At 44.6% G+C, this 9,662-nt stretch overlaps 1 pseudogene; it reads right to left on the reverse strand.

Moving 5' to 3' along the window:
* Positions 1–948: 948 nt before the first annotated feature.
* Positions 949–1,833, reverse strand: LOC119929981 (annotated as a pseudogene).
* Positions 1,834–9,662: the final 7,829 nt, after the last annotated feature.

Genomic DNA, 9,662 nt, shown 5'->3' on the forward strand with positions numbered 1-9,662 from the left:
TGCTCTGCCACTTATCAGCTTTGTGAGTTTCGGCAAATCACTTAACTTCTCTATGCCTCAGTTACTTCATCTGGAAAATGGAGATGAAGACTGTGAGCCTCACGTGGAACAACCTGATTACCTTGTATCTACTCCAGCGCATAGAACAGTGCTTGGGACACAGTAAGCGCTTAACAAATACCATAATTTTTTATTATTATCCAGTTGGACACAGTCCATGTCCCACGTGGGGCTCGCAGTCTTAATCCCCATTTAACAGATTAGGGAACTGAGGCCCAGAGAAGTGAAGTGACTTGCCCCAAGTCACATAGCAGAGCCAGAATAAGAATTCACACCCTTATGAATTCCAGGCCCGTGCTCTCTCCCCTAAGCCATGCTTCTTTTCAGTAATGGGGGAGAATGTGAAGAGTTAATCACTGGACTGAATGAAGAGAGCAGGGGTTGAGGGGTGGCTGTCAAACTCCTGGTTCACCTGAATAAACAAGTTTCACTGGTAGGTTCTCCATTCTAGGGAAATGTTGGGTGAGACAAAGTCAAAGAGCAGGATGGACATAAACAATAGGAGGTTTCCCAAACAGGTGCTGAAATTAGGACAGTAAAAACAAGGAGAGCAGAAATAAGTTTTATGGACATCGTGAAACAAAGCCTCAGACCTTTTGGAAGCAGCATGGCCTTGTGGATAGAGCACGGCCCTGGGAGTCAGAAGGACCTGGGTTTCAATCCTGACTTTGCCATTTATCTTCTGTGTGACCTTGGGCAGGTCACTTCACTTCACTGGGCCTCAGTTCCCTCATCTGTAAAATGGAGATTAAGACCGTGAACCCCGCATGGGAAACGTACTGCGTCCAACCTGATTATCTTGTATCTACTTCAGTGATTAATACAGTGCCTGGCACCTAGTAAGTGCTTAACAAATACCTTCTGACTCCCAGGCCTGGGCTCTATCCACTAGGCCACACCACTTTCCTGCGACATATGAATGGACCTTCTCATGTTCTCAAACACTCGAATGCGCCTAAATTCGCGGGGATCCCACCTGAACAGCACCAAGGGTGAGAGTGAAGGAAAACTTATGGACAGAAAGGCGATGACATTCTGCACTTGGCAAATCTTAGATAAAGCGTGATGATGCCATCTGTCTAATAGAAGCAAATGAAGGAGCTGATGAGGAGCAGGATGGTGTGAATGGCCCTGGTCTCCGTAGAGGATTTCGGGGAGCAGCTGGTGCTGCGGATGTGCTGTACTTGTCTGTGGTGTCGGTGTAACATGATCACCATGTAGCCGCTGGCCCCGCTCATGAGCAATATGAAGATGAGATCTGGGAGAGTCAGGGCAGTTAAAGTTACGATGTAACTAGAGTCACTGCTATTGGGGATAGTAGAACAGTATTTGGAAATATAGGTATGTTCTGTGAGGGTGACGTTATTGGTGGCTTTAGCCGTTATGAATAAACTGGTGGAGACTAACAAGATACTTCCAGAGGAAGAGGAAGGAAGGGAAGATGTAATGGGGAGCTCTGGGCTTTAACTGGGATCACCAGGAGGTGCTGGTACAGATGATAACGGCCTGGAACACACTCAGGAGACAGGTGGTGCAGATGGACAGGCCCCGGGCCATTCTCCTCAGGTACATCAAAATCTTGCGCCCAACGTCACCCAGGATATTTTTCATCCCAAAGGCCACCATCGTCTCTGGAACGCCCCGTATGAGAAGGGTCACCTTGTTGGTCACGGTCAGGTGGGTGAGGATCACGTCCGTGGGCTTCTTCTGCTGGGTCTGAGTTATGAAGATGTGGACGTACACCAAGAACATTGCTATGTTCATCAGCACAGCGCTTAGTACAGTGCTCTGCACACAGTAAGCGCTCAATAAATACGATTGAAAATACGACCGAATGAGAGATGAAGGAAATGCCCTAATCTGGTGACTCAAAAGCGTCTCCCTAATGTCTTCATTACAGCAGGATCCTGAAATTCATTCAATCGTATTTATTGAGCGCTTTATTGATTATAGTGCAGAGCACTATACTAAGAACTTGATAATATTTGTGGTATTTGTTAAGCGCTTACTACGTGTCGTGCACTGTTCTAAGCGCTGGGGTAGATACAAGGTAATCAGGATGTCCCATGTAGGACTCACAGTCTTAATCCCCATTTTGCAGATGAGGTAACTGAGGCACAGAGAAGTTAAGTGGCTTGCCCAAGGTCACACAGCAGACAAGTGGTGGAGTCGGGATTAGAACTGACGTCTTATGACTACCAAGCCGTGCACTTTCCACTAATCCACGCTGAAGGCATCACCAATAATAAATTATGGAAAGATAGAAAGTGAGAAACTCCAGACCGAGAGCTCCTTGTGGGCAGGGAACATATCTAACAAGTCTGTTGTATTGTTCTCTCCCAAGCACTAAGTGCAGTGCCCTGCACATAGTAAAAGCGCTCAATGAATGCTATTGATTGATTGAGAAATCTAGGACAGGTTGTTTTTCTTCGTATTTATTGAGCACTTACTGTGTGCAGAAATAGATAAGGAATAGGGAAGAAATACGGGGGCACAGGAAAATTCCAGGGTACCAGAACACTGTAGGAACAATGTGGCCTAGTGGAAAGAGCATGGGAATCAGAGGACCTGCATTTTAATCCCAGTTCTGTCAGTATGTAACCTTGGGCAAACCTCCTAAATATACTGTGCCTCAGTTTCCTCAACTGTAAAATGGGGACTCAATATCTAATAACAACAATTAATAATTTTGGTACTTGTTAAGAGTTTACTATGTGCCAAGCACTGTTCCAAGCACTGGGCTGGATACAAGTTAATCAGGTTGTGACAGTCCCTGTCCTATATAGGGCTCACACTCTCAATCCCCATTTTACAGATAAGGTAACTGAGGCCCAGAGAAGTTAAATGACTTGCCCAAGGCCACACAGCAGACATGTGGAGGAGCTGGGATTTGAACCCAGGTCCTTCTGACTCACAGGCCCATGCTCTATCTCCTACTCTAAGCTGCTTCTCACTGTTCTCCCTCCCACCTAGACCATGATCCCCACGTGGGACATGATTATCTTGAATCTACCCCAGCACTTAGTACAGTGCTTGGTACATAGAAAATGTTTAACAAATGCCACAGTTATTATTATTAATTACACTGAGGAAAAATTAAAATAGCTTTGAAGGAATTGTTAAACATCCATGTTATAAAATATGAAATGTCGATGGTTTGGATAAGGAAGACCTCATCTTTTTGTCCCACCCTCTAAACCTTTATGTACTCATTTCACCCCCACCCCTTCCACCCTCCAGCCTTTATGTTCATATCCTCATATTTAGATGCCTTCCATAACTGTTATTTATTAGAGTGTGACTTCCCTGATGTATCATAACCTCCTTAAGTATTGTCTAAAACTAATAATTATGATATTTGTTAAGCATTTACTATGTATAATAATTATGGCATTTGTTAAGCACTTACTATGTGCAAAGCACTGTTCTAAGCGCTTGGGAGGATACAAGGTGATCAGGTTGTCCCACGTGGGGCTCACAGTCTTCATCCCCATTTTACAGATGAGGAAACTGAGGCTCAGAGAAGTTAAGTGACTTGCCCAAGGTCACACAGCAGACATGTGGTGGAGCCTGGATTCGAACCCATGACCTCTGACTCCAAAGCCCATGCTGTTTCCACTGAGCCACGCTTCTTCTCTGAGCATGTATAAGGCATGTATAAAGCATGTACACGGCTATGTACTGAGTGCTAGGGTGACTACAAGTAAATCGGATTGAACAGTCCCTGTCCGGCATACTTACTACTTATGGTATTTGTTAAACACTTACTATGTGGCAGGAACTATACTAAACACTGTGGGGGCTACAAGCATATTGGGTTGGACATAGTCCCTGTCTCACATGGGGCTCACAGTCTTAATCTACATTTTACAGATAAGATACCTGGGTCACAGAGAAGTGAAGTGACTTGCCCGAGGTCTCACAGCAGACCAGTAGCAGAGCTGGGATTAGAACCCAGGACCTTTTGACTCCCAGTCCCATGCTCTATCCACTAAGCCACACTACTTCTCTTGTCTACTTACAGTGAGCATTCAATAAATACATTGATTGATAGATTGATTGACTATTTAAGTGCTTGGGGGGGTGGATTGAAGTGCATGAGTGATGCAGAGGAGGAAAAATAGGGTGGGGAGATGAGAGATTAGTCAGGGGAAACTTCCTCGTGGAGATGTGATTTCAGTAGGGCTTTGAAAATTGTGAGAGTGGTGGTCTGACAGACATGAAGGGAGAGGGATTCCAGGCAGGAGGGAGGGTTCAGGGTGAGCGAGGGATGTGTCTGTTTACTGTTATATTGTACTCTTCCAAGCGTTTAGTACAATGCTAGGTACACAGTACGCGCTCAATAAATATGATTGAATGAATGAATGAATGAACTGAATGAGTGAAAGTGAAAGAAATCTAGTAATGAGAAGCAGAGTGTCTTAATGCAAAGCAGCGTGGCTCAGTGGAAAGAGCACGGGCTTTAGAATCAGAGGTCATGGGTTCTAATCCCGGCTCCGCCACATGTCTGCTGTGTGACCTTGAGCAATTCACTTCACTTCTCTGAGCCTCAGTGACCCCATCTGCAAAATGGGGATAAAGACTGTGAGCCCCACGTGGGACCACCTGATCACCTTGTATCCTCCCCTAGAGCTTAGAACAGTGCTTTCCCCAGAGCTTAGAACAGTGCTTTGCGCATAGTAAGCGCTTAATAAATGCCATCATTATTATATTATTATTATTAAAGAGCACGGGCCTGGGAGTCAGAGAACCTGGGCTCTAATCCTAGCTCCGCCATATGCTTCCTTGGGTGAGTCACTTAACTCCTCTGTGCCTCAGCTTCCTCAACTGTAAAATGGGGATTCAATACCTGTTCTCCTTCAAACTTAGGTTGTGAGCCCAGTATGGGAACGGAGCTGTGTTTATCCTGATCAACTTTCATCTAGAACAGTGCTTGACTCTTAGTAAGTGCTTAACAAATACTACATACTATATCCGGCCTTGCTGTGCCTTCTCAGTCTACTATGGGATGGAAACTGTGGGCACGGAACAGGTCTACCAACACTGTTGCATTGTACTCTCCAAAGCCCATAGTACGATGCTTATACACAGTTAAGTGCTTAGTACATGGCAGTGACTGATTGATTGTCCTGTGTGAGCAAGATCGGGCACTGGAAAAACACTCACTTTTGAAGTCACCCATTTTCATTCATTCAATTGCATTCATTGAGTGCTTACTGTGTGCAAAGCACTGTACTAAGCGCTTGGGAGAGTACAATGCAACAACGATCTGCCCACAACAAACTCACAATGCAAACCTAGAACGATGGTGAGCCATGCATACCTGAGACTTTTATGAATTGGGGGAGAATATGGGGATTTGTAAACACACTCCACCTGGACCCCAAAGAAAAGTGAGGACTAATTGTCTCCAAGAACTGCTTATTCAATCAATCATGAAGTGCTATTTATTGAGTGTGATTGTGCGTAGAGCACTTGGGAGAGTCCAAAACAACAGAGTTGGTAGACACATTACCCGACCACAACCAGCTTACACTGCTCAGTTCAGTGCTCTGTACTCTTCTTTGGGCTCCAAGTGAAGTGTGTGTTTACAAACCCCCACGTCTTCCCTTCATTCATAAAGGTCTCAGGTAGGTGTGACTCATCATTGCATCGACAATAGGTGACTTTAAAACCGGCTGTTTTGCCAGTGCCCAATCTTGCTCCTATGGGACAATCGATCAGTCAATCAATCAATACCATTTACTGAGCGCTTACTGTGTGCAGAGCACTCTACTATGCACTTGGGAAAGTACAATGCAACTGAGTTAGAAGACACTTTCCCTGACCTCAACCAGCTTACCGTCTAGAGAGAAGCATACAGTCTAGAGCTTAATTACTTTGTTTCACAATCTCATCTAGAATTGCTGTTGTCAGGAACTATGTCTAATTTGTTTACCTTGTCTTTACTCCACAGTAACTGGGTGTTTTACAAATCATAAGCATTTATAAATGCTAGTATTACTACTGCATTTATAATCGTTTGAGGAGAGGGTTGTGATTTAGAGAAGCAGCATGGCCTAGAGAAAAGGTACGGAACCTGGGAGTAAGAGGACCTGGGTTCCAATCCCAGCCCCACCCCTTGACCACTGTGTGACCTTGGGCAAGTCACTTCTCTGTGTTTCAGTTCCCTCATTTGAGAATGGGGATTTAAAACCTGTTCTTACTTCTACTTAGACTATGAGTCCTAGGTGGGACCTGATGATCTTGTATAGGGAAGCAGCGTGGCTCAGTGGAAAGAACACGGGCTTGGGAGCCAGTGGTCATGGGTTCTAATCCCGGCTCCGCCACTCATCAGCTGTGTGACTTTGGTCAAGTCGCTTCACTTCTCTGGGCCTCAGTTACCTCATCTGTAAAATGGGGATTAGGACTGTGAGCCCCACGTGGGACAACCTGATCACTTTGTATCCCCCCTCCCCAGCGCTTAAGACAGTGCTTCACACATAGTAAGCGCTTAACAAGGGCAGGGCCTTTTGGGGTGGGAGGCCCTGAAGGAGTTGAAAATAATCATGACTAAGATCCCTGAACCCCCATAGAAGCTGGTCTGAATACCCCCTACCGCCCCAGTTGTGTTCCAGGTGACATAAGACCCCCACACCTCAGGCAGTGCTCCTGGGGATGGAATAACAGCGGGTTGGGATGACCTGAAGAGGAAAAAGGCATGGAGAACCATAGAGACGGGGAGTCTCCACTGGGATCGGAGCTCTGAGAGTCTCCAGCTTTCTGTCAGCCAGGTAGTCAGTCAATCGGATTTATTGAGCACTTACTGGGTGCAGAGCACTGCACTAAACGCTTGGAGGAGTACAATAGAACAACGGAATATTCATTCATCCATTCAATCGCATTTATTGAGCACTTACTGGGTGCAGAGCACTGTACTAAGCACTTAGGAAAGTACAATAGAATAATAATACATTCATTCATTCATTCATTCAATCGGATTTACTGAGCACTTACTGTGTGCAGAGCACTGTACTAAGCACTTGGGAGAGTACAATGAATAATAGAACATTCATTCATCCATTCGATTGCATTTATTGAGGACTTACTGTGTGCAGAGCACTGTACCAAGTGCTTGGGAGGGTACAACATAGCCGAGTTGGCAGTATCGTCCGCTGCCCACAAGGAGCTTAGTAACAATAATTATAATAATAAAGTAATGATAATAATAATAATCATTGTGGTATTTGTTAAACACTTTGTTCCAAGCACTGTACTCCGCTGGGGTAGAGCCAAACTAATCAGGTTGGACACAGTTCCTGACTCACATGGGGCTCACAGTCTTAATCTCCATTTTACACATGAGGGAACTGGGGCACGGAGAAGTGAAGTGACTTGCTTAAGGTCACACAGCTGACGAGTGGCAGAACCTGGACTAGAACCCAGGTCCTTCTGACTTCCACATCCAGGCTCTAGCTGCACCTTTTAATAATAATAATGATAATGGTATTTGTTAAGCGCTTATTATGTGCCAAGAACAGTGGTAGATATGAGGTAATCGGGTTGTCCCATGTGGGGCTCACAGTCTTAATCACCATTTTATAGATGAGGTAACTGAGGCACAAAGAAGTGAAGTGACTTGCCTAAGGTCACACAGCAGACAAATGACAGAGCCGGGATTAGAACCTGTGATCTTCTGACTCTCGGGCTCGGGCTCTACCCACTACTCCATGCTGCTTCTGATCATAGCAGTAGTAGTAGTACCATTTATCGTTGGATAATCTGTGCCTCAGGACCTTCATCAGGAAACATGTCTATAAACTCTGCTATATTGTACTTTCCCGAGCCCCTAGTACATTTCTGTACACATGGTAAACACTCAATAAGTAGCAGTAATTTTTTGATCCGCAAAATGGGGATTCAGTCCCTTTTCCTCCCTCCTACTTAGACTGTGAGCCCCATGTGGAACCTGAATATCTCTATCTTCTCTAACGTTTAGTACAGTGTTAAACACGAAGAAAGTGTTTAACAAATATCACAGTTATTATTATCTTCATTATCTTCTCAATAATATCTTTGTTAATAATGATATTAACAATTATTATTAATAATAATAATAATCAAGGCTGAGAGCTCTATATGGAACCTGATTATTTGGAATCTAACCCAGTGCTTGGCATAAAGCAAGCACTTAAAAATACCAATTATTATTATTATCACTATCATTATAAGCCTGTGAGATCCATTTAGCACCTGATGGTCTTGTATCTTCCCCAGGGCTTAAGACAGTGCGAGACACATAGAAAACGCTTAACAAATAACACAATTATTATTCTTATCGCTATTATTATTAGACTGTGATCTCCATGTGAGAGTTGATGAACTTCCATCCCCTCCAGCGCTTCATACAGTGCTTGGTACGTTGTAAACTCTTAACAAATAGCATAATAACCATTATTATCATTATTATTATTAGACTGTGAGTTCCATATGAAAGCTGATGACCTTTCATCCCTTCCAGCGCTTAGTACAGTGCTTGGCACGTAGTAAACGCTTAACAAATAATATATAAAGTATTATTATCATTATTATTATTAGGCTTTGATCTCCATGTGAGAACTCACTACCTTCCATCCCCGCCAGCGCTTAGTACAGTGCTTGTCACGTAGTAACCACTTAATAAAAACCGTAGTAATTATTATTATCATTATTATTATTAGACTGTGAGCTCTATGTGAGATCTGATGACCTTCCATCCCCTCCAGCGCTTAGTACAGTGCTTGGCACGTAGTAAACGCTTAACAAATAACATAATAATAATTATTATCATTATTATATTAGACTGTGAGTTCCATGTGAGAGCTGATGACCTTCCATACCTTCCAGCGCTTAGTACAGTGCTTGGCACGTAGTAAACGCTTAACAAATAACACAATGATCACTATTATCATTACTATTATTAGATTGTGAGCCCCATGTACGAGAACTGATCTCCCCCAGTGCTTAGTACAGAGCGCGGCACATAGTAAGCGCTTAACTAACAGCCCGGTTATGATCAATCAGTGATAGTTATTGAGAGTTTACCGGGGGTAGGGCACTATACCTGAGTGCTTGGGGAAGTCCACCACAACGGAATGATAATGAAGAGGATCTTTATTGTGCACCTACTTACGGTGCAGGAGCTCCTGAGCTTCCCGGAGCGACCTCCGGCTCATCGTCCGGCTTCAAATTCCGGGCTCCGGGCTCCAGGCCTCGCCCTACCTGGGGCGCGCCCCGCCCCCTCTTCCCCCCACCCACCACCCCCCTCCCCCGACACCCTCGCCAACACCGCCCAGAGACGCACTTCCGGTGCCTCTTTCGGATGCCGGAGATTTCATCGTCAAGTCGTCCGTTTTCCCTCCGTCCCCGCTCCTCTCTTTGCCCCCCTCACACATCTTTTTTTTATTCCATTGTATTTATTGAGCGCTTACTATGTGCAGAGCACTAAGCGATTGGAAAGTACAATTCTGCCACAGATAGAGGCAATCCCTACCTAACAACGGCCTCACAGCGTGAGGGTATTTGTTAAGCACTTACTCTGTGCTAGGCACTGTAGTAAGCGCTGGGGTAGATACAAGGTTGGA

This window comes from Tachyglossus aculeatus, chromosome 6 (genome assembly GCF_015852505.1).
Source record: "Tachyglossus aculeatus isolate mTacAcu1 chromosome 6, mTacAcu1.pri, whole genome shotgun sequence".
Taxonomy (NCBI): domain Eukaryota; kingdom Metazoa; phylum Chordata; class Mammalia; order Monotremata; family Tachyglossidae; genus Tachyglossus; species Tachyglossus aculeatus.